The sequence below is a fragment of the Sceloporus occidentalis genome, unplaced genomic scaffold (genome assembly GCF_023333645.1).
Source record: "Sceloporus occidentalis isolate IW3139 unplaced genomic scaffold, rSceOcc1.0.p SCAF_191, whole genome shotgun sequence".
NCBI classification, from domain to species: Eukaryota; Metazoa; Chordata; class Lepidosauria; order Squamata; family Phrynosomatidae; genus Sceloporus; species Sceloporus occidentalis.
This window is the reverse complement of record NW_028317171.1, coordinates 523855-549076: the sequence shown is the minus strand read 5'-3', so window position 1 is coordinate 549076 and position 25222 is coordinate 523855. Positions and strand designations below refer to the sequence as shown.

The following is a 25222-nucleotide window of genomic DNA, read 5'->3' as shown; positions in this document are numbered from 1 at the left end:
TTGGAACCTGATGATATTTGCAAATGCCTTCTGGCATAACACTAGCTGCTGCATTGAGCAAATTAGAGATGTTACTGTAATGCATGGAGGTCTGTTGTAGCAAAATAAGCAATAGACCAAATGGAAATCCTTTAAACTATTTGAGAGAGTGAAGTGGAACTGGACTCTTAGAAATATTTTTGTATTATATAACTCTGTAGGTCCTTACAGCAGGACTTTGAAAAGTGGACATATTTGAATGGTGACAAAAAACAGCTTTGTAGACAGAAGAGGAATTCAGAATACGATGTGGAAAAGGTACTGCTCAAGTTTATTGAATAGCACAATGAATTATCTATGAGGATTTCAGTAGTTATTAGTCACGATAACTAAATATTCACTTTGATTATCAGTAGATCCCTCTTAATACCAGTTACTGCAAAACACTGTTGCTCCTATGTTCTGCTTGTGGACTTACCATAGGCAATTAATTAACCATGGTGTAAAGAGAAAGATGGATTAGATTAGTTTTTGATCTGATCTGGCAAGGTTTCTTTTAAGTTCTTATGTTCCTAAATTACAATAAATTTGATAATGAGGCTTCAACTGTAATATATTGCCCATTAGAAGCCAGCAAAATTAGGAGATAAAACCAAAACATGATGTTTCACTGCATGCACTTGATACCTTATGTAAAGGGGGATTACCAATTCCAGTGATCTTCAAGTGGAAGCAAAAATTAAAACTTTTTGTTTGTTTGTACAGAACTCTACCAAGGGAGCTGGCCAACCATCCTGGATTTGACCAGCCAGAGAGCTGTTTTTGAAAGTGAAATTTTGTTTCCACTAGCATGAGTGAATCCAGTTGTGTATTCATGCTTAGAGGTGTCTCTCTACTAGCTATTCATTTTCTACTATTTTCACAAAGGCCAGAGTACAGAAAAAACCTGGCCAACAACTACAGTGTGATATCCTGCAATACTGAGGTTGTCCGAACAATGCAGTGATGTGAGTAAACCAATCCAGTCATGTCAGCAAACCAGTGTAGTATGTTTGGTAGAAGACTGTATGAACCCTAATCAATGAGTACATTACAGTTCAACAACATGTCATATTACTACAGTTAAATTGCAGTAAAACCGTTTTATTATTTTAGCCAAAGTCTATGTCATTTGACAGCAGATAAGTGTGCTAATGCAAAGTTGAATATTTAAAGCCGTACATTTTACAAGGAATCTAGAAACACAGAAGGAACAAACTTTAGTTCTGATTTAATGTCTTATCTTTGCCTTAACAAAAAAAGTATGTGCCAGAATGGAGCAACTTTTGCTTCAAGAATGGCTTCAAGAATGACTTCACTGAAGCCTTTTATGGCTGGAATCATGTTTGTGACATATACTGGCATAACCTCCTATTACCCTAGCATGTGTTCTTTTTTGGTTGTTGCATAAGGAGATGTTTAGTACCCCCATACAGTGGGTCTTTTTAGCTTTGTAGAATGTCATCATGCCTAATTAATTAGAGGAGGGCAGATGCAAATGGTCACATCTCGCTGCATTTCCAAAGCTAAGAGAAAAGACTAAATATAATTCCTCCTGATCTCCAATAAGTAACTGACCCCTCCCATAACTGATGAGGATGGTGCCTATCTTCTTTCCTGAATGTGGAATTAAAGCCAAATGCTGCCCAGGTTCCCCGTCCCACCCCTGCCACTAATTGACCATATAGGCACCCTCTGTATCTGATGAGAAGGGGGCAGAGGGGAAGCATCATATAACAACAACAACAACATTTATTTATATCCTGCCTCTCCAAGCAGATTGAAGCGGCTAACAATAAAATAACATTAAAATACAGTAAAACATCATAACCCATAAACCCTCCCATCAACAATAAAAATACATGTTAATTTATAAAACTAAGCAGGGACAATTATGAAGCAATTGATGGGAGGCCACTGAGAGGCTAGTCTGGGAAAGCCTGCCAGAAGAGATAAGCCTTGACCTCCTTTTTAAAGCAGTCAAGACTGACAATATGTCGGATCTCCTCTGGCAGGCTAATCCATAACTTGGGAGTGGCAGAAGAGAAGGTCCTCTGGGTAACTGCTGCGAGCCTAGTTTTTGCTGGCTGCAGTAAATTTTCCACAGAGGTCTTGAGTGTGCAGGGCAGATTGTATAAGAGAAGGTGATCCCATAAGTAAGCTGGGCCCAAGCCATGAAGGGCTTTATGACCAACACCTTGCATTAAAGAGATTTTAATATAGGTGTTCTCCCTGACCTGTGAATGCCATGCAATATGGTGCCAGTGTTGAGACCTTTGAAAAAATTGGCATCAACAACTGAATGCTCATTTCAGAGGAAGTTTCATAGTGAAATTGATTGGCAGCATCTCATGAAAATCTGTTGCTGTTAGATGACACTTGGAGCAGGATAAAATAGCTAACAAATGAGTTTCAAAATAAAAATGTTGATCCAATGTTGGCTTACACAGTTGGCATTTGGAGGTTGTTTTCTCAGGATTATTTTGATGGTTGTCTTTGTGTGCATGGATACAGCTGTATAGGGGTGTGTATGGTTGCCTGTTGTCTTATGGTGACACCATCAATTTCTCAGGGTTTTCTTAGACAAGGGATACTCAGAAGTAATTTTGCAAGTTCCTGCCTCTGAAATATAGTGCACAATACCTGGTGTTTTTGGCAGTATCCCATCCAAGTACTCACCAGAGCTGACCATGCTTAGCTTCTAAGATCAGACAAGATTTGGTATCACTGAATCATAGAATTGGAAGGGACCTCATGGGCCATCACAGCCAACCCCTTGCTCAATGCAGGATCTCCAGCTAAAGCATCCCCAGCAGATAACAGTCCAGTCTGTTTTGGAAGACATTCAGAGAAGGAGACCTCACCACCTCTCTAGGCAATTGGTTCCATTACTAAACTGCTCTTACTGTCAAGAAGTTCCTTCTGACATTCAGTCAAAATCTACTCTCCTGTAACTTCAGATCATTAGACCTGGTCCTACCCTTTGTGGCAGCAGAGGAAAGGCCTGTACCCTCTTCTCTGAGACTCCTTGAGGTATTTAAAGATTGCAGTCATGCCACTCCTCAGCTGGACTATATCCTTCTTAAAACGAGGCACCCAGAACTGAACACAGTACTCACCTTAGGAATTCATCTATGGCTGTGTACTGGGGATATACACTGGTGCCTCGGGATACGAAATGATCGGGTTACGAAATTTCCGGGATACGAAAAAGTTGGATTGGCAAAAACTGTTTCGGGTTACGAAATATTTTTCGGGTTACGAAATTCATTTTGGCGCGAAATTCAAATGCTGCAAAGTGCAGCTATAGGCTTTCCAGTGCTAACGGATTATTTTTCGGGTTACGAAATTTTCGGGTTACGAAAGGAATGGCGGAACGAATTAATTTCGTAACCCGAGGCACCAGTGTATATGCTTTTGTTGATGTGTTCATTCTGAGCTTGTCAGAGTTTTCACAGAATTTTCATATCAGAGACTTCACTTCTTTCATGAATAAAATAAAAGTCAAGCCATAGCATTATGGCTAAGTTTGGATTCTGCAGTTGTATTGCCATTTAGACTGAAGGAAAAAAAGTTGCAACATATATTTAACTTTTCCCCCCCTTACTGCCTCCTGCCAAAGTACATACTCTCAATTTGATAAGCATCAGTGTCTTTGGTTAAAAAGTTTAATTCTTGTTTTATGGAGCAGTAACAAAAACAGTTGAAAACATGTGTCAGCATCACAGAGTTCCATTTTTGAATCTGGGGTAATTGTCTGAATAATAGCTTTATCATTTCATTTGATCTAGAACCTTTTTCTGTGTTTGTTTTTAATTATACACCTCTTTCTGGGATTTGTATCAAGCTCCTCTTGTCAGAACATTCATTCATGAATAAAATTGTACCTTCTCCTGATATGCACATTGGGGATATTATTTTCTTCTATATACTTTAATCACTCATCATTCCGTAGCGTGTTCATATGAGTGAGAATGAAAAATACAGCTATCACAATTAACTCAATATAAAATGAAATACAAAAAACTGCTTCTACTGGTAAAAAGAGTTAATGTCTCTAAATGAATGGAGATTTATATAATGTCTTGCACCCACCTCTTTTTCTAGGAAATCCTTACTCCATCATTAGTAATAAGTAGTGATATTCATGACTGCAAGTAGATTATAACACAGGGAAGTTATCCTAACTGCAAACAGCAATTAGTCATGTGATTTGCCTTGTTAAATTGTAGAAAGGATGCACTGCAGTTAGTTTGCTTTAGTGAAGTAGGTGTTCCAAGGGCAAATGTATCAGGGACCAAAACAGGTCCAGTGGGATGCTTAAAAAGATTTGTGCAGATTTGTCTTATCGCCAAGATACCCTGAAAAAGCTTGTGTGTGTGTGTGTGTGTGTGTGTGTGTGTTAAGGCTGAGTACTTGTAGAGGGAAACCACGAATGCTTCACATGAATCCGCAACTACTATTCTTAGAAAATAGAAATAGAAAATGGGTACAAAGGGATATGTGCTCTCATGCTTTGAGCTCAGTTTCCTACTGAATATATATTTGGTACATTGATATTCTGCTTTTCTTTCTGTGAAGTCTAGACAACCTATGTGAGTTTCTTGGTTATGATTTTATTTAAATTCCACCTTTCTTCCAGCTCTGGGATTGAAGGAGGCTTACGGAAGTTTAAAAAGTGGAGATAAAAAGTTGCATAACTAAACGCTTAGAAAGATTAAAATCTAATTGAACTCTATATAAAAATAATTTAGTCTATAACTAAATGGTCCTGCTCCTCATTTTATCCCTACATCAATTATATGAGATAGATCACACTAAGAACATGTGCTTTGCATAAGGTCATTTGATGAGGACTGTGTCTCAGTGGAGACTCGAACCTGAATCTCTCAAATCCCAATTTAACTACCTGATCACTACAACACACTAGTTGTATCCTACTTAAAAGTATCAGATTCCTTAAAATGTGCAAAATTAAGAGCCTGTTCCTTCCCACAAAACATGTACTGTCTCTGTCTCCTCAAGTAAATTACTTCTTAGTTGCTGAAGATATAGCGATTGTCACTTGGGCCTGCTCTCTGGAGTCAGACATTCAGACCCATGTGTGACATCAGAGTTCTGTACATGTATCGCTTGCTGCAACAACCACTAATAACAGATGTGTAGACTTGTTATTCCTGTGTTTTTTGATTAGGAACTGAATTGGTAGGTATGTGCAGGGTTGCTGCTGATCCTTTTGGATTAGGGTACGAAAGTTTAAGGGAATGGAGAGGCATGGAAATCTTTGCTCTGCTCCTTTTCTCTCTACAGCATTTTGCCCCTACATGTTTTCTCCCCTCCCAACAGGTGCCATATAAAATTATAACTTCACTCTTTATAGCAATACTCAATAGTATATCCCATTAAGATTAATGGGGATTGCTCCCTGTTTTGAATATAAGGTTGCAGCCTAAGAATCCACAGATAATTCTGTTGCAGTAGTGGAGATGTCCAGAATACCGTTTGCTCCAGTTGTGTTAGGTGAGTTAGGTGACACTACAAAAGAGGTGGTGGGAAGGTGGTGGAACCCCATCTATGGAAAACCTGTCTTGAAGAGCTTCACTTGGCACTTACATGTGATCTTTTTTTGTGCTGGATAATTGGCATTTTACTCTCTCAGGTATTTTAAGAACTGATGCAATTTGTTAAGATCTTTGTGCAGTTTAACTTTTACTACCAGGTTTTACTTTAGTTTTATTGTATGCTGGACTTTTTAGGCCTTTTTTGTTTTGTTTTTTGTTTTAGCCCTTTGTTGCTGTTTTATTAAAATAGTTTTATTCTGATTTTGTGTTCCATGTTTTCTATTTACCTGCATGCCACTTGGTGAACTTTGTTATTGGGCAGTCTGTAAGTTAAGGATAATGTATATGTGTAAAGGTAGGAATATGCGAGTCTATGTTTGTACTTAGATAATTGCCAAAGCTCTCAATGTGTTCAGCTATGAAAAATGGCAACATCAGCAATTTTTGGTTGCTTCTGTTTGTAAGAATGGTAACATTCTAGTACTAAGATATTATACTGCACATACTATAAACAATGTAAAACAAGAAAAAGTATTGATTGTGTTCCTTCTAAAAATGTTGAATTCAAACTGTTTAATGTTTGCTCAAGTAAAATTAGGAATGAATTTGATAGTTATATTTATTTCGGTACTTGAGCTATTGTAAACCTCTTGAAAAGATATTGCCATATGTGTTTGTCAGTTTCAGTCCACTAAATGTATTGTTTGTATGCTTTCCTGCATACTCCCTTCCTTTCTTCATGTTTCATTGTCCTGCTACCTCACAAGGTTACTTCACAAGGTTATTCAGAACAACTCAAAACGGTAAAGGTCTCTTTGGAGCAGTGATAATTCTGCTCCTTAGTTTCCTTTCCCCTCTTTGTATATTGTGTTTTGTACATTGCCTGTACATTATTCTGAAAGCACGTCACAATTGTCCATATTAAAAATCAATATATTCCAGTTCAGATAAAAGACAGTTAAAAAATTGATAAGAAAAAATTTGATAAGTACAAAGTAAAGAAATGAGGAAAACTAGGTAGGAGCAGGAGCAATGACAACAGTAAAAGGAAACTTACAAAAAAAACTCAAAATCTACATTTGTATAATACTTTTAAAATACTTGTTTATTCCAGTTGCTTTATTTATTTATAAATTATTTTCGATACTTAAGTCTGTTTTTAATGTTGTTGTTCTTGCCGTGGTCCTATGCAGCATTTCTGCAGCTTCACAAGAATCGTCTTTTTATTTTGCTTTAACAAACCTCCATCTTCATTTCCCCCCACCTTTATTTCACCCCCATCCAAATGGATGGGAAGAGGGGGAAAAAAATCAAGACTGTGACAGGAAATATATAAGAGGAAAGACTGTAACCAAAAGGGACATTGTGACATAACAGGACACTTCAACTAAAGAGAGCATTTAAAAGTGAAAATGAACAATCCCTTTAAAGTTTAAAGATCCATTCACGGCATTGCCCTGTGAATGGTTTGTTGCTGGAGCATTGCTGGTTCTTCCCCAATTTTCCCTCACCTGATAATCTCCATAGTTACTTTGCATAATGGCAATAGATTTCTTCCACTGTGCTTCTGAATACAATTTTTAAGGGAACATGAGTTTAAGGGAACATGAGGGAACATGGATGTTGTGGAAATGTGTCCTGTAAGCTTCTGGCATCTGATTTGCCACAGTTAGAAGTAGGAATATAATTTTTCACTAACTTTCTTCTTGAAGAAACCAATGAGTGATTTTATTTGAAAACTATGCAGTTTGCAGAATGATTTGCAATTTGGACTTATTCTGTGCAAAATGTGTGTGTGTGTGGTTGTTTTGCAGAGAAGGCAGCGTTTTCTGTACAGAAAATATTTTTATGTTGAAATACAATTTTCTATGCAGAAATTCTACTGTTTGCTCAGAAGAAGCTTGTTTTGTATGTCAGCCAACCACTTGCAAATTTTGAACAGAATACACCCACAGTTTCAGCAGTAAGCCATGTTGGTTAATGGGCAGAGTATAAATATTTAACTTAATAATAAATAGATCACACTGGATGTTTTTCCTTGATTTTAGATGAATCAGCAATGATTGTGACTATTTATAAGGAAACTACACCCTGCTTATTAATCAGAGATTCTTTTTGTTGTATTTTTGTTGTGTACATCAGGAAAGATATCAGCGTAAAGGGGAAAATAAAAAGCAGTTACTCTAATAAACAGTTTTATGAGTTCTCAATCCAAGTTGAATCCAGATAACATTGTTAGAGTTTATAATAGAATACTAAACTGCAAATTGTATTTTAAAAATTGAGGTAATCCATGTCAATATCAATAAATATATATTAGCCAATAAACACTTTAATGGACTGTTTCAGTGGATCGAGTCACCCAATTGCATAACTGTTAACAAATAATGGACATCATCTTGTTAGTGGCATATACTTGCATAAGTGTGGCATTGTGTGTGTATGTGTTTTGTTTTGTTTTTGACAGTACACAGGGGCTATTCCTTAGGACTATTTGTTCCATTAAAAAAAAATTCCCCTCGGCAGCTGTCAAACCTTGGAAGGGGATGCTGGTGCTGCAGGGGAGGGAGGGAATTTGGATGATGAAGACAGGCTTCTCTGGGGAGCCCTGGTGGCACAGTGATTAAATGTCATACTGCAGCCACATCACTGTAAGTTCAATCCTGGAGGGCTCCCAAGGTGAACTCAGCATTTTATAGGTTGATAAAATGAGTATCCAGCTTGCTGGGGGCAAGTTGCTTACACGTTGTAAGCTACTTAGGGAGTGCTAGTTCACTGATAAGCGGTATAGAAATGTAGTTGGTATTTCTATTGCTATAGTCTCCCAGGGGAAGGAAAATGAGGTTGCAACCCATCTGGAAGTGTGTCCTCATTTCTCCATATCTCTGAGCTGAGACCAGCACTGTTCATTTCAGTGAGACTTCTGAAATGCCCAGAACAAAACTTTGTATATATATTAAAGCTTCATTATTGAATTGTGTTCTAATGTTATATTAAAAATAGGGGAAACATTTTTATGGAAAAAAGTACGAAGGAATAGCCCCTGTGTTCTTTTTGACAGTCAAGAAGGCAGGAAAAAAATCCAGAGGAGAAAAATATTGACTGTCCCTGGTACATTGGGAAAGATATCCTATTTGTCCACATCAGATAGTTTAAGAAACACTGTACTGTGCTTCCTTTGGGTAAAGGAAACAACATCAGGCGTGGTGTACTCTTTCAGGCTTGTGAGTAATATATAATGAGAAGAAAAAGATGATCAAAAGAAAATCCCCCTGAAATGACAGACGTGAACTCTGACTTCACACCTCAGGAGCCTTCCACTTAAGTAACTATGGGAACCAGAGAATACTGGATGGGACAATTGGTCCTTCTGCATGTGTATGTCTGGAAAGGAGTTAACTGACTTACTGGAAAGATCAGCAGTTTTCTTGAAACTGACAACCAAGCAGTACCCCTCTCAAGCTTGATTTGGGGAAGAAGGACTGTGCTTCTAAAGGACCAGAAGTTGCAAATTTAAAGGTTCATGAGGAGTGATTCTGAGCAAAAGGCTCCCACACAAGGTCTGGCTTCCATTATTTGGTTTCACTAGAGTTGGATATAGGATCCATTTTATTTTTATTTTTTTACCTTAATGATCTGCATCATTGTGCAACAATGAAACTGGAAGTGATTTGTCACCATTTCATTCTTGGCTGTTTTGGGATGTTTGTTGTGGGAGGAGGTTCATTAGTCAGTGAGGGTAGAGGGAGAAAATACCTTTTTGAAGGTTTGGGGGCCAATAACAACTTTCAAGAGAAATGTAATAGGGGGAGGCCTAGGGGTTTGCAGTGTCCCGGGGACACCAAGGGCCACAAAAAAGGATTTTTAGGTCTTCATTAATTCCATGAGTTGTGTTTTCCCTACCCCTGCACTAGAAAATAGCAGTAGAGTCTGTCTACTATGAACAAGTGAATGTATTTGCATGGATGGGGACTGAGATAATGTTAGTGTATGGCATGGGGACACTCTCTTGTATTATCTGATACAGAGAGAGAACAGGAACGCATCCCCACTGCTTGTTCATAGAGTACTAAGCACATTGCCCACCATGGAAGAGACATATGTCAGGACATTGCAGTTCTTGTAGAGGAAGGAAGGATGATGGTGGTGGTAAAGTCCAGTGTTTAGACAAAGGCATAGGAAGTGAACTGAGAGGATCTTGGAAGCTTTCTTATTCTGATACCTCTCTTGAAACTCAGATGGACTTATTCATGATGTTTACTATTTGAACATTAAAAGCATTAATGTTAAAAAGTGATATTTCAGTGGATCTCTAGTTAAATGTTGTTGTTATTATTATTATTATTATTATTATTTGTTCAATTATATCCCACCATACTCCTAATAATGGGACTTAATGCAGCAGGTCATATGTAAAACATCTCATGTATATTATTTTGGAAAATTATATTATTCTTGTAAAGTACAGTCAGCCTTCCATACATGCGGTTTTGACTTTTGTAGATTTGATTATTCATAGATTTGAGTAACATGTTATCTCTAGGAATTTCTAGGTCCTCCAGCATGACTCTGTTGTCAACTTCTGCCAAAAGTCATGCTGTAGGACCTAGAGATTCCTAGAGAGAACACCTCTAGGCACTTGTAGGTCCTTAAGCACCATTACATGGTTACCTTCTGGCTGATCTTGACCATAGAATTGTCCTGGAGGACATGGAGATTCCTAGAGAGGGATTCTCTGAGATACAAAAACAGTTTCTTTTATTTGCAGTTTTTCCACTTTCATGGGGTCCTGTGCCCCTAACCCCAGCAAATGTGGAGGATCCACTGTATATTGTTATCATCATCACCATCTCCATATTGTGGATGGGAGCAGAATCTGAGATAATGCTTTACCTAAGGCAGCCTAATAAATTCATAGTTGAATTGAGATTTGAACTTGAGACTTCTTAGCAAATACACATTGCCATCTTTAATTGTTATTGATGTTGTGTGCCTTTAAGTCATTCCTGACTTATGGCAACCCAAAGGCAAATGCCCAGCCAAAAAGCTCTTTAATCTAGTTTGAAACCTATTTCTTGTGGAGGCCAATGTATCATGGCTCAATCAGTTTGCTGTCCTGTTGCTCACCCCTCTCTGCAGAGCACTCTAAACACTGTGATCAAATGAGCCCATCAAATATTGTTCCTTTTGCTTCCTCATTATTTGGTTGCATGTTGCTTTGTCAGTGAGTGACATCTTGCTGAGTAATATGATATGCTTGGCAGGGCTTGAGAGTTTTTGCACTGAGGACTGACAGCGCTGAAATGTCTGATGTATGATCTGACCATTGCTTGCTAATCCTGACTGTGAATTCCACACCAGCAAATTGTCCAACATGAAGGAGCCTGCCCTGAGGGAACTGTCTGCCTGGAAGAGGGCAGGATAGTGCACAGTAGGATTATTTTCAAGCACCAATGCTAATTGCTGCCTTCTCTAGTAAGCACTCAGCTGCTGGAATACTCTATTTCGTTCCATTTATTCAGCTGGAAACCGTACCACTGAGCTTATATACACAGTTATTAGTCCAGCAACTATTTATTCATGTGTAGCATACTCATGAGTGTAGCTGCTTTTTTCTAAACTCTTAATCTGCTTCTGGATTGCACCATCATGCTCCAGTGCTCCCTAGACTACAGATTGGCACGGGTCCCGTTCAGTGCAATTGGACTTTGCAGGCGAATTGCTTTGAGGATTGTTAAGCCTTTTATGAAGCTTTGATTTATTCAGTAGCAATATACAATACATGTCATAAAGAGTTAGGCAGGCCTTTTGATAGAGTGGATAAATTCCTATGGTAACCCTCACAAGCAATACCACTTCATTTAGCATTGGGATCAAGACCTGGATTTATTACCCCTTGCTATCTTTAGCAGAGCTGGTTATTGTTAGAAGGTGATGCATATGGCTATGTGAATATCACACACCTTGATAATCATGCTAATCATTATGGTTGTTGTACAATGTGAGACTTTAAAAAAAAAGAAAACAACAACAGGAAGTTATTTTAAAGTACACTGATGAGCTGAAGTGTAGTCTTGGCCTTTGCAATTTTCTGTACTTGCCACTTCGGGGCTCGACAGACAGGCGGCTCAACACAGCCCCTCTCAGCTCCAGAAGCAGGCCATGGTAACCAGATGCCACTGCTTATGCATGGAGCAAAAAGAAGCCCTAAAAAGCATCATCTTTTTAAGCTGTAGAAGGGGTACCATAACCACCGTGGCGCAGCTTTATGACACCCCTTGTGTGTAGCGCTGTTGGGGCTCTGCTCACAAGGGATGTCATCGTGGCGTGCCCTGTGTAAAGAGGATGTGTCAAGATGGCACCCCAGCAGAGGAAGAAGGGCTTGGAGTGTGTGAATGCTCAGCCCTTCTTCACCCCTAGTATGTAGTCAGGCCGGCACAAAGTGCCAGTCTGTACTGCCTCTTCATCCCTTCCTGTCCTGAAAATATATTTCCATTTCTAATACCTAAGAATTTGTGGTACAATACCCAGCCTGGACCATGGACAAATGCTATTGTTGTTGTTGTTACTAACTGCCCTGAGTCAGCCTCAACTCACAGTGACCCTGTGGATGAGACATTTCCATGACCCCTTGTGCACAACCTCTCTGCTCAGGTCCTGCAGGCTCCAACCATCTGACGTGTGATCTTCCTCTCTTTCTTCTGCCCTCTACCTTTCCTAGCATCATTGTCTTTCCTGCTATTTCATGCCTTCTTGTGATGTGGCCAGGTATGACAGCCCCAGTCTGGTCATCCTGGCTTCCAGGAAGAATTCAGACTTGATATGTTCAAGGACCCATTTGTTTGTCTTCTTGGTCGTTCATGGTATCCTCAGCACCTTACTCCAGCACCACATTTGAAAGTTTATTTTCTTTCTGTTAGCTTTCTTCCCTGTCCAGTTCTCACATCCATACATGGTAATGGGTAATACAGTGACTTGGACAATTGTAATTCAAGTGCTCAGTAGTACATTTTTACACTTTAGGTTCTTGCCCAGTTCTTTCATAGCTGCCCATCCTAGTGCTAGTCTTCTGATTTCTTGGCTGCAGTCTCCATTCTGATCAATATTTGATTTAGGTTATGGGGATTCTTTGACTATTTCAATTTTCTCATTATCTAGGATGAATTCATGTAGCTCTATTGTGGTCATAGTTTTTGAATCACAACTTAATTAGGTAAATGCATGGGAGAGCCCATCAGAACAACCAAGAAATTAATTTTTGAAGCCAATCTATTGTTTTTCAGGTTCATTCAGGAAACCAGACTAAACTAGTAAAGCACAGAGTCTTTAGGGCAGAAAAAAAACCAACTCTCCCAGCTCTGTTGTCTACAAATGCACTCATGGCATTGGAGGACAGAGGAAGGTTTTGATGTGACTTAGGCCCAGGAGGGGAGATCTTTTTTTGAGGCCTTCCCCACTCCTGTGGATTGTCTTCCTTAATTTTTAAATGGAAGTTTTAGAAATGTGAGGTGCACTATGCGCTGTGAGGGGGCAACCTGGAGCTTCTGCCTTAGGAGAAGTGTAATCAAACACAAGCTGCTTCACTTTCCGAACTAGGTAAAAGGGTAGCCCTATGTAGAGTGCATTTCAGAAATCGAGTCGTGAGGTTACCAGTGCATGCACTACAATTTCTAGGTCCCTTACTTCCAGGAAAAGGCGTAACTGGCGTATCAGCTAGAGCTGATAACAGGCGCTCCTGACTGTCGCATTCACTTGATAAGTTAAAGTAAACGGGATAGAAAACGAGTCCCTTGCTTTCTAAGGACAAGAGCCATTACAAGTAGTGCCCTTTGTATGTACTGGACCCCTAATGACATATTATATTCCCAAAGATCAATGCAACAGCTTGTCTGCCTGCATGATGTATTTTCTGCTTATCTAAAATCTATTCTAATAAAGCATACAAGCCATTGTATATACTTTTGATCAAATCTGTATAAAACTAGTATCACTGAAACTTTATATGTCCTGGTGCATATCTCCTATTTGAGCATCATGTCTTTGATACATTGCTTGGAATCTTTGCTGACAAGAGGAGAGTGGCTGAGAAATCTGTCATTTTGCATAAGCACTGTTTTTCAGAATGTAGAAAAGTTTGAAAGCTCAATCCAAGAACTCTAAAGTGCTATCTTTAGATATGCATGTCTCTGGAAAGAGAAAGTAGCAAGATAGGAAGGAATGTGTCATGACATGCTTCCTGGCTTAATGGAATTTATGTGTAAACTGGATGGTTCAGTAGACAAGATTGTTTCAGTCTTGCTGCTGATGGTTATTGTTCTGTAGGCCATTGAGGTTTCACAGCTGAATTTTAAGAACTATGCACAACCACTGAGCTCTCACCCCATAGTCATGCACATCCTTGAGGGATTAAAAAAATCAATGATACTGCATTTAAAAGTAATTCACAATCACAATGGAATGGAATGGTTATTCAACTTCGAAGTCAATACTGATGATTTTTGAGCTCATGGCCAATGTTTCTGTGCAGTGTGACATACTCAGATAGTGGGGAGGTGAACTTTCCACCCACTCCAACTACCTGAAAACTGGGAAGACTGCTGCATCTGATACAGAAAATAATTCTGGTTATTCTCTTTCTGTGGTGGCTCCTCTAGAAAAATAGAGAGTGGTAATATAAAGCCATTTTTTAAGAAGAAGAAGATAGAAACCAGGAAATTACAGGATGGTAATCTTGATAAAAAGTGTTATTACAGATAAAATTATTACATATATAGCAGGGCAAGTGTTACTGAAAAAGAGCAAGTCAATTTTTTTGCAAAGAAAAGTTCTGTCTCAGTAAATTTCTAGACTCTTTCTTTCTTTCTTTCTTTCTTTCTTTCTTTCTTTCTTTCTTTCTCATAGTCAGTAGTTTTTCCACAGGGAAATCTGGTAAACATTATGTACTTGGACGTCAAAAGACTTTAGGCAAAATACCTCACCAAAGAGTCCTCAGAAAATGTAGTAGTCTTGAAATCAGAGAAGTTTCCTTATGGACTGAAAGTTGGCGACAGAACAGAAAGTTTGTAATAGGAACAATCACTTCTTAGGATGGGGACGTGTAAACAGTGTGCACCAAGGATCTGCATTGGAATGGAGGCATTTCAGTTTGTTCACAAATGAACTGTTATTAGAGGTGAGTGGTGAGGTGCAGAGGTTTTCAGACAACAAACATCACATTATTTTCAGTGGTTACAGCAAAATCAGTTGCGAAGAGCTGCAAAAGAATGTCTTTAAACTATAGGAATAGCCATTAAAGTCTCAGTTTGACTACACTAAGGGGATCTGAGCTGGAAGCAATGCAAATAGTAACCCTGTGTGCAGTTCTTGGGGGGGGGGGAGGCATATTACATGTTGGTCATCATTAGAAAGGAAATCAAAAGACAAACTATTAGACATCATCATTATTTATGTGTAACCATACTTGAAATATGAGTAAACATGGTGTAACAGTTTGAGTGTTGGACTATGACTCTGGAGACCAGGATTCAAGTCCTCACTCAGATGTGGAAACCCACTGGATGGCATTAGGCAAGTCACACTCTCTCAGCATCAGAGGAAAGCAAAGACAAACCTCTTCTGAACAAATTCTATCAAAGAAACCTAGTGGTCTGGTTGCTGTAAGTTGGAAACAATTTGGGGGCATGCAACATCAACAACCTGCTTGCAACATGAGACACACTCTGAAGGCAATAGCAAATTACCTTTGAACAAATCTTTCCCAGAAAACCACATGATAGTTTTGGCTTAGCATTGCTATAAGTTGGGCGCAACCATGAGGATACGTAGCAACAATACTTGGAATATTGTGTACGGTTTTGGACATTTAAAAAATGATACTGTAGAGCTAAAAAAAAGATGTAGAAAGGGGCAACCAAAGTGATAGAGCTGGAGCTTCTTCCCTCTAAGGAAAGGTATGTTTAATATAGAGAATAAACAGTTTAACATAGAGAATAAACAGAGAGAATAAACATAGGTCTGTTTATTTTAAAGAAAGGGCAAGCAAGGGAACAAAAATAGTGTCTAGAATGATGGGATGAGGAAAGTGGGAAGGAAGATGTTTTTCTCCTTCCCTTCTGATACTGGAATCTGGGATCTCCCCTGACTGTAAGTGGTGGAGGTAAAAAAAAAAAAAAAAGATAAAAATAAGTGCTTCTTTACACAATACATAGCTAAATTAGAATTTTCTGACACGTGATATTCAGTGAGAATGGCTTTTCCAGTGGTGATAACTTAAGTGGGTATATATTCCTGCCAGTACTAGAGGCAGTATGCTTGTTTTTTGTCCATTGCTTTGAAACATGAACATGGATGGTGCAGTTATCCTCATATCTGGCTGGCAGGTGTCCCACAGACAACTAGTCAGCTGTTCTTGAATGGGATGTTGGGCTATGCAAGTGTTTTGTCTGATCCATCAGGGCTCTTCTTGTGTTCCTTGAGACTTCCATTTGGAGCACCTTTGTAAAAAGGTTTTGGAAGCATGAGTGCATGCAATAAAATGTAGTTCATGTCCTGAGCTTACACAGAGGTCACTAACAGCTTGCATGATAGACTGAATTTAGATATGACCACAGAATTATGCTGAGTTGAAAGGGATCTCATTTGCTCAGATTTTGCTTTTGTGTTTTTTAGTTTACCTATTACTAAACCTACATCTGTTCATAAAGATCTTGCCCTTGGCCTGTGACATGACCACCAAATGGAATTTACTTGATCTTGCACATTCATCTGCAGTGTCAAGAATCTGTAGACTGTAGAATAGAGCTAAATTATCCCCAACAAATGTTCCTCCTGTTTAAGAAGATTCCAAGGAGGACAAAAAACGAGCCACTTCTCTTACATCAACTGAGTATATAGAACTTTCTCTGCCTTTCATAAGCCAGAGCTTGTATTTTTAAGGCTGCTTTTAAAATATTTGAAAGTCGATGTCATGTTGATTTCTGCACCTTATTTTTCTAATATTCTACTTAAAATTACTAGTATTAAATCTGAGCTGCTTTTTCTGATTAACATGAAGAAAACTTTAAATTACTGTATATCTAATTAAACCAATAGTCTAAGACAAGTATTAAAAAACATTTTTGTTGTTAATTGCCATCATGTTGACTCTAATGTATGGCAACCTTATGAGTGAAAGATCCCCAAGTCACATTGTCAACAGCCTTGCTCAGTAGTTTTTTGTGGGGTTTTCGGGCTATGTGGCCATGTTCTAGAAAATTTTCTTCCTGACATTTCGCCAGCATCTGTGGCTGGCATCTTCAGAGAATGCTTTGCCTGGAAAAAGTTGGGTATATATACTGTGTGAGCCTGGGAATGCAGGAGTGATTTGCATGTGTCTTGTTCTGTGCTGATGGCGGGCCTCAGGCAGGTTTTGCAAACTCAATTTAGTCATCTTGGCTTTTAGGGAGTTTTCAAGCTTGATTTGCTGTAGGAATACAGTTTAACATAAAACAATAAGTAATACATATCAAGTCCAAAGAATGCAATTGCAAATAAAAATACGTAGTAATATGATAATATATAAAGAAATCAGATATAAAGCAAATTTCATTCCTAGGATGCGTTAAATTATTAAAACATATTTTTAGTAAAATAGAGCATACTAAGGAGACCAAAATATATATCCTTTACTTTTAAATCACCGATGGCAATCACTAATATATCTATACAGTTGCATACCATAAAAGGAAAGAAAAAGAGAAAAAGAAGAAGGGAGAGAAGGGGAGGAAGAAAAGAAGACTGAAACTTAATCATTCCTTTTCTACCAAAACTGCAGCTGGTTCCTCATACTGATGATGGCCCGAAATGTGCTCAATGTAAATGTCTCTGGACCATCTAATGATATCTGACACCATTAGCTTGCTCATGAGTTTTGCATAGTGCTTTCCCACTCCACAAACTCTCAACACAGGTTCATTTGCTGGATCCCAGGCACCCAGGGCTCCAACAGGTTTTGCAAACTCAGTTTAGTCAACTTGGCTTTTAGGGAGTTTTCAAGCCTGACTTGCTCTTGGACCCTTTTACTTGTCTTTTTAACTGTCTATGATATCGAAAGAACTCTTCTCCAACTCCACATTTAAAATCAGTTGATTCTCTTCCTATCATCTTTCTTCATGATCGAGTTTTCACAATTATACATAGAAACTTGAAATACAATGGTGTGGAAAATTCTGACAATCTTTACATTTCAAAGTTAACATGTACACACATGCACATGATAATAATTAAGTAACAGCCCAAAAACCAAGTTTTTGCATGATCTATAATACAAAAACTAAGGGACAAACCACATGTCACTTCTAAGAAATAGGTAGAAGCTACATTTCACTTTTTTATGGTGGAGCAGGCATATTCAACTTCCAGAGGTCTGGGAATTTACCAGTCCTGCAGAGCAGTTGCCCCATCCCAGTCTGTCCATGAACTCTGCACCTTCCTTCAGGAGCCAGTTAGCACATTCATGCCTTCAGAAGCATCTGGACGGGTGGGGTAGTCTCATTCGAGCCATTTGGGGCTTGTTGAGCCTCTTTTGGGCCTGTTCTGAAGGGGGGGGAAAAACGGCCCAGGGCCTCTGAAAACTCGGTGAATTGACTAATGCTCCCAGATGCTCCTGGGAGTTCTTGTGAGGCTTTTATTGGTAATATTTGTTTGGGATGGGTACCATTGCCTTTCTTTGAGGCTGAGAGAGTGTGACTTGCCCTGGCCACCAATTGGGCTTCCTCAGCTGTGCACAGATGCAGACACTGATCACTAGAGTTATAGTCCAACACACAAACCAGTGCACCATGCACTGGCCAATTTTTTCACCTCCTGTATTTTGCCAGTTAGGAGAGGCTGTATTTAGCCCCAAGTTCTTATTTTATCCATGTGAGCTCTAAAGTAAGTACAGATGACCTGATATGGATTGGTGCCTGATCATGGATGGTTGAAGGAATTTTTAATCATTTCCCTCAGATTTAATGCCTTCTCCATACCTGTAATTTATATTTCGAAGAAACAAATACTGATCCTCTAAAACAAATTAAGGTAGAAAGGAAGATCTTGTGTTTGATACGTGAGGATAGGTAGCCATAGAGAGTACAGTGGGAAAGAGGGGAGGAGAATTGTGTTGTAGTGATCTGCTATTTTAAATTATTCATTCCTGCAAGGAAGAATGAATGATATAATCATTTTTGCCCTGCTTCCAGATGCCTTTGAATACTATGTAGTTTCCCCCCCTTTTTTTCCTGTCCCCCCAGTCATGTAATATCCCTGCATTTTCCTGTCCCTCCATTCACCTGCATGCTCCCTATACAATACTGGAAGGATGGGGAAGAGGCAAATAAGGATAGGGGAGGCTATAGCTTTCTATGATTCTCACTTGGTTCCCACCCCCCATGAAATCTGGTAGTGAATGGAGAAGCTTAGGAAGGAACATGAAAACTGGCCTTCCACAATCAGCTCAGCTCCCCACTTCCAGTGTATTGGGAAGCAGCCAAACAAGGAGGATCAACCTTTCTGCCTGTGTTCTGGTCTCTGGGTCATGAAATTGCAGATGACATAATGGTACACTGGTTCTTGGAATAAAGCCCACAATGAACCTCTTCACTTTCCTGTCCTGCTACCTGTTTTGCTGGGGGGCGGGGGAGGAAATATCTGAGTCAGACCTGGGGAGAAGGAGTAGTTCTCAAGTCTATTCAAGGATGAGAATAGGGTTAGAGGAAAATTCTCCATGTCTGGGTTTTTGGACACTTGAGAACCTCATTATTATTTTTTCAAGTCTTTGAATGGAATTATGGAATATTCCTTTTATCCCTATTGCAAGAAGAACATTTTACTCTCTGTTTTGATACTTGTTTGAGAAACTGTTGGAAAATTCAGGAAGACCACTACCACAAACCCCCCAAAATAACAGTTGGAAGGTATTGTCATCTGTATATTACTCTGGAAGTTAAGGATCAAGTTATTCTGTACTGGAACTTGCAGTGAGTCATATTTCTCAGATATGCTCATGAACATCGTTATTCAAAGAATTTTAAAGGTTAAAAACCACATGTAGGAAGTTCTGTTTGCACCCCAGCAGTTCATATTTTAGAAACTGAGCAGAGATGAAACAAGGCTTGTCTTCACATATGAAGTAGCAATGATGAGAAGACATTCCATACTCTTAATGCATTTAGGATTTCAAATTATGGAATTTTCTTTTTGGCAAATTGGATAAAGGTGACTGTGGTTGCAGCCTGTTGCTATATGCTACCAGAGCTTTACTTAAGTGCATTTCTTTCTAACCTCCCTTGGTGATAATCAGTCTAGAGTAGGATTTTTTGGAAGACATCTGCTCTGTATCAAGTTGCATTTCTGGCCACATAACCTGACCCATGCTTTTGCAGTGAGAAGAGCTGGCTATATTGGCTGGATTTTTTTTAACCCACTGAGGTTTATCATATCATCTGGCAGTTGGTAGACTATTTATATTAGACAATACAGATTATTTTGTTTTAGAGGTGCTTCTCCACAACATATATTCTCTCTTTCTCTCTCTCTCTCTCTCTACAGTAAATGTTTGTGTATCCTAATCTAATATTTCTAGAAGGACCAACTTTCTATATTATAAATCCGTTCTACAGAAATAATGTACTCTATATACTGGACTATAAATCAACCTCGTCTATAAGTCGAGGGCAGGTTTAGAGGCCAAAATTATGGATTTTGATATGACCCGTGGATAAGTCAAGGGTAAAACTTAGGCACATGTAGCAAAGGATCTAAAAGATGAAGCAAAGGAAAACAATGCAAACAACTTATAAAATCCCAGCAGGCATAACCGTTTGTGTTCACACTAAAGGCTGGAAAGAAGAGAGAATAGAAGGTGCCAGTGCTTTCAGGACAGGTTATACTCTTGCCTTTCCCCAAGGTTCTGGTTTATGTTTAAATTATCACGCTTAATAACAGCACTGGGGCTGCTGCTTGTAACATGACCCAAATAATATCACCAGGACTTGTCTCCAGTGCTATCATGACGAGTTGTCCTAGATTTTAGGATTCGACCCTGAAATCTAAAGGACTAGGATAAGGTTGACATAATTGGGAGGGTGCAATTGCACTTGTCTCCTAAAGAGCCAGTGTGCTTTTGAGCTTTGCAAAGGCATTTGTGCAAACTAAATGCTCAATTACACTTTTGTTAAATTCTCTTCCTTGTGAATGCTGATCAGGATGGAGCACTAGTGAATGATTATAAGCAAAAATATATTGAACAGAGACACTACAACTATTTTGCTTTCAGTACCATTTTTGACAGGATGGTGGGATATAAATATAATGGAGTGAATCAATGAATTGTAGAAAGGATGAAAGCACCAAATAAATGAGACTGCAATGAATGAGTTAAGACTGTTACAATCAGAAGGACATCAGAAGGCACAAATATGGGAGTAGAAGGGAACAGTCAGTCTGATACTGTTGATTTGGGGACCTGACCTGTTATAATGTTAATTAGAATGAGACTCTTATCTATTAAAATGAAGTATGCCTTCAAATAATTTCTTTATGTATCTAAATTGTATTATATTACATTAAAAATACCTCCTGAAGAACCTATATGATATTATTTTACGTTTACCTTCAATTATATGAATCCATTTACACTTAAGTCAGTATTTTATATTTTCTTTCATTTCAAGAAGCTGTCTCAATCAATATTCATATTCTTGGCAGGCAGCACAATAGAACATCATGTTAAAAATCCAGGTCTGAATAGAGAAAACGTAGGCACATGAATAATGCAACCCTTTTAAATGCAAATACTTTTTTTTAAAAAAGAATGCGAAGAGTAATATCAGAAGCTTGATCCTAAGGCTAATTAAAGCTCAAGAGAAGTAATGGGGCTAGAAAAAGTTAAGTGTGCTGCTGCATTTCTAACTGAATGCAAACAAATGATAGATGGGCAGGGATTCTAATTCTTTGGCAGTAATCAGACTGTGAGTCAACAGAGCCTAAATGTTTTAGCAATTGTCTTAGTGAAGAATACACATGTTTCTACCCTGGGTTTAAAATAGTTACTAACAGTGTAGCTTAGGCCTGTTACAGACTGCCAAAATAAAGCTGCTTCGGGCCTCGTTGGAGGTATGCTATTTTAAATGATGCATGGGTCCTAGGAGTCCGGAAGTCGCGCCAAAGCCACACTACATTCCTAAGCACTGGAGTACAGCTTTGGTGCAGCTTCCGGATTCTTCTGATGCATGCATCATTTAAACAGCATACCTCCAAAGAGACCCGAAGCAGCGTTATTTTGGCAGTCTGTAACAGGTAATAAACATGAGAGGATATATTCAGTGATTCAAGCAGACTTGAAAGTAGTTGGCCATAAGTAATTGACAATCAGTTTGTTTCCGGGCACAATTCAAAGTGCTGGTTATGACCTATAAACCCTCCCTGGCTCAGGCCCAGGCTATTCCTCAGAAGAGGCCCTTCTCTCCATCCCACCACCTTCACAAGAATGGTTGGTGGAGACACAAGAGTGGACCTTTCCAATGGCTGTCCCTAGACTCTGGAACTTCTTTCCTAGGGAGACTAGAATGGTCCCTTCTTTGTTGTCCTTTTACCAACAGACTAAGACCTTCCTATTTGGACAATCATTTAAAACAGAATGTTTTTAAAAAATGGGCTGGGTGTTGTACTCTTTTAAAGTATTTTTAAAGCCGTTTATCTTTTTAACTATATTTTATTCTTTTACGTGCAATCTGTTTTAATATTGTAATAATTTAATTCTGTTTTAATGTAGCACTTTTTAATTTTACTGTTTTTAATCTTGGAAGCCACTCTGAGTCACAGTTTTGGGGAAAGGGCAGGATATACATAAATATAATCATCATCATCATCATCATCATCATCATCATCAAATGAAACTGGTATCTTCATATAATTTTCCTGAAATTGCATTAAAATGCATTTTTAAGGATCTAATACTTTAGCCATAAACATGGCATGAAATTATTAAATAGTTACTCAGAATCTTCAGTTTCTGATCATGGAGAATACTGAATACTGTAATGAGAGAATTAATGAAGACTTTTGATAGATATATGATGATATATGGAAACTTCTAAGCAAAGGGATTGGTATTTTCTCCAAGGAGAAACCATTTCCCTATCACAAAAGCATTTAGCGATACTCTAGGCATATTTTCTTTTGTATTGGCACTAATCTTATTATTTCTCTATTATAAGTTTTTATTCAAGGAGCCCAGGGTGACATAATGTGGCCTCCAACCAATTTATCCTCACATTAATCCTGCAAAGTAACTTGAATGTCACAGTTTACACATTTGTAACTGATGTGAAATTCTTTGAGCATTATACTATTTTTATATAGTAATGTTTCCTCCATTTCTCATTTCTTGTGCTGACCATAAAGTGATGAATTCTCCTTTTCAGGCATGCCTAAAGACAATTGATTTCTTTAAGAACATGTAAGCTTTATTTTCCTTTAACTCATATTGCAGTGGGTATTTGTATCCAGTGGTTGCCAGGTTAGGAATGAGTTTTCAGAGCCCAAACCTGAGACCAACAGATGTCCTCCATCATGTCATTCAGTGTTGTACACTAAGTATCAACCACAGCTGCTCATTTGCTCGGGGAAACAGGATAAGGGATATTTAATCTAAATTACCTCTCACCACAAGGTGTATGCAGAGCAGATGGTGACACCACAACAACTGTGAGGGAAGGAAGAAGGTAGCTAAGTAAATGCATAGACTCCCATTTAACACCGATTTAACTGCCCTAGCCCAATGCTAGGGAATCCTGGAAATTGTAGTTTGTTGTGGCACCAGAACTTTCTGACAGAGAAGGCAAAATGTCTCACAAAACTACAGTTTCCAGGATTTCCTAGCATTGAGCCAGGACAGTTAAAGCAGTCTCAAACTAGATTATTTCTGCAGTGTGTTTTGGACCAGTCTTGCAAATTGTAGCAAGCTGCTGCTGTCCTAGCGGAGCTGGAGATTTGTATGCAGCCCTTTCCTCTTACGCAGAGCAGAGTCTACCAAAATTGAAGAATTTGCACCTTTATCTCCTACCTGGAAATAACCCATGAAAACTGAACACTCTGGACTAGGCCAGTGATTTGGCAAGCTTAGTGTTCCCTATCTTATGTTTGGGACCTATAGTGTATAAAAGATAATGAAGTAATACTTGGTTGGTTTTAGTTTATGCAGTACTTTCTATGCTTAATAAAGGGAGTATAGGCACATTTCCCCTACCATTACCTGGGATGAGAATGAGCACCAGCAATCCTCTGACTGGCTCAAATTGCAGTGGTGCAATGGCAGTGGATTTTTGCACTTTAGTTAAATGGAGCTTTCCAGGCAACTGCCACCTATCTCTTTTCTTTGAGTTAGAACTGCTATTGCTCATGCCATAGCTCTTCGATTGTACAACTTCTGGTTGACTTCCCTTTAGATAATTTTTTGCACATCCTGCCTCATGCTCCAAACTGTAATTTGGATATGATTATGGGGTTGTGAACATTTTTACATGTGAAGCCGTATTTAATACACTGCATCTTCAAGAAAATGTATTTTGAAAATATGGTCATCTTCTATTAACACGCATACCTAGCCCACACTCATATCTTTCATATACCTCCTTCCTTGTTTTTCTTCTCTTTCTTTTTCCCCTTTCTATGTAATCATACTTATAAAAAGATTATGACCATAGTAAAGTTTTGCTGTCGCTCTTGCTCATAATGCTTCCCTATTTTAGTTGTAGTTCACCCAGACCTTTTAATTTCTTGTTAAGCAGTTTCTTAAATATTCAGACTTGTAACAAATTCAGTACACATATATATATATTTAAATATCATTTCATTTCTATGGATATTTAAATGTATTTCGTGGAGGCATACCTTGTGATATAAGTGGTTAAGACTGCAGCCAATAATTAGTACCTGTTTCTTCCCCCCTGAAAAGAGCTTGAGATTTACATGCAATCATGTAATCAATCAAAAGGAAACTTTCAGCATCATTATATCTCTGGGTTTTTGGGGGGTGTGTGTGTGCAAAATGTTGTATTTGTGCTTACCATGCAGCTGTTAAAAGGACAGAACGTTTCAAATGAAAAAGGGGATAGAATTTAGACTAGTATTACTGTGTGTTTTCTTAGCAAATGGATATTTTCATTCTGTAAAGAACAGTGTGAAGCATAGAAAACAAATAAACAGTGGCTTTTTTTTTTTACCTTATATCCCCAATGATTCTAAAATTGTGTACACAGTTGTGGTGGCAAGCCCTTGGTGATAAGATCTTCACTGTGCACAATAAATCTGCAGATGAATGTGCATCACAAATGTGCACTAATTACAGTAAAAATGGATGAATGAGGAGAAAGAAGAGATAATAAGCATTCAATCCAGGTTCAATGTGTATCAGTATAGAAGTAAGTATAGAACAGTATAGAACTAAGGGTGGGAGAAATCAGATGCTACCCAGCAGCATCTTCATTCAAGTACATGAATACTAGGTTTACTGATTAAGCTAACAAATACAATATGAAATGATATTCCTCTCTTATGTGTATTATTTTGTATTAGCTTTTATGGGAGACTGCTGAATTTATTGATAGTATGAATACTTTATG

At 38.4% G+C, this 25222-nt stretch overlaps 1 protein-coding gene across 8 annotated transcripts in view; it reads left to right on the top strand.

The window, feature by feature from the left end:
* The window catches only part of GULP1 (GULP PTB domain containing engulfment adaptor 1), a 198181-nt gene that overhangs the window by 32255 nt on the left and 140704 nt on the right, over positions 1 to 25222 (top strand). Inside the window, exon 2 of one of the 8 annotated variants that reach the window (XM_089502032.1) lies at positions 201 to 297. The exons of the other annotated variants lie outside the window; for them this stretch is intronic. The gene's annotated coding sequence lies outside the window, so the exon portion shown is untranslated. The remainder of the gene's footprint in view (positions 1 to 200; positions 298 to 25222) is intronic. 8 annotated transcript variants of the gene reach the window in all.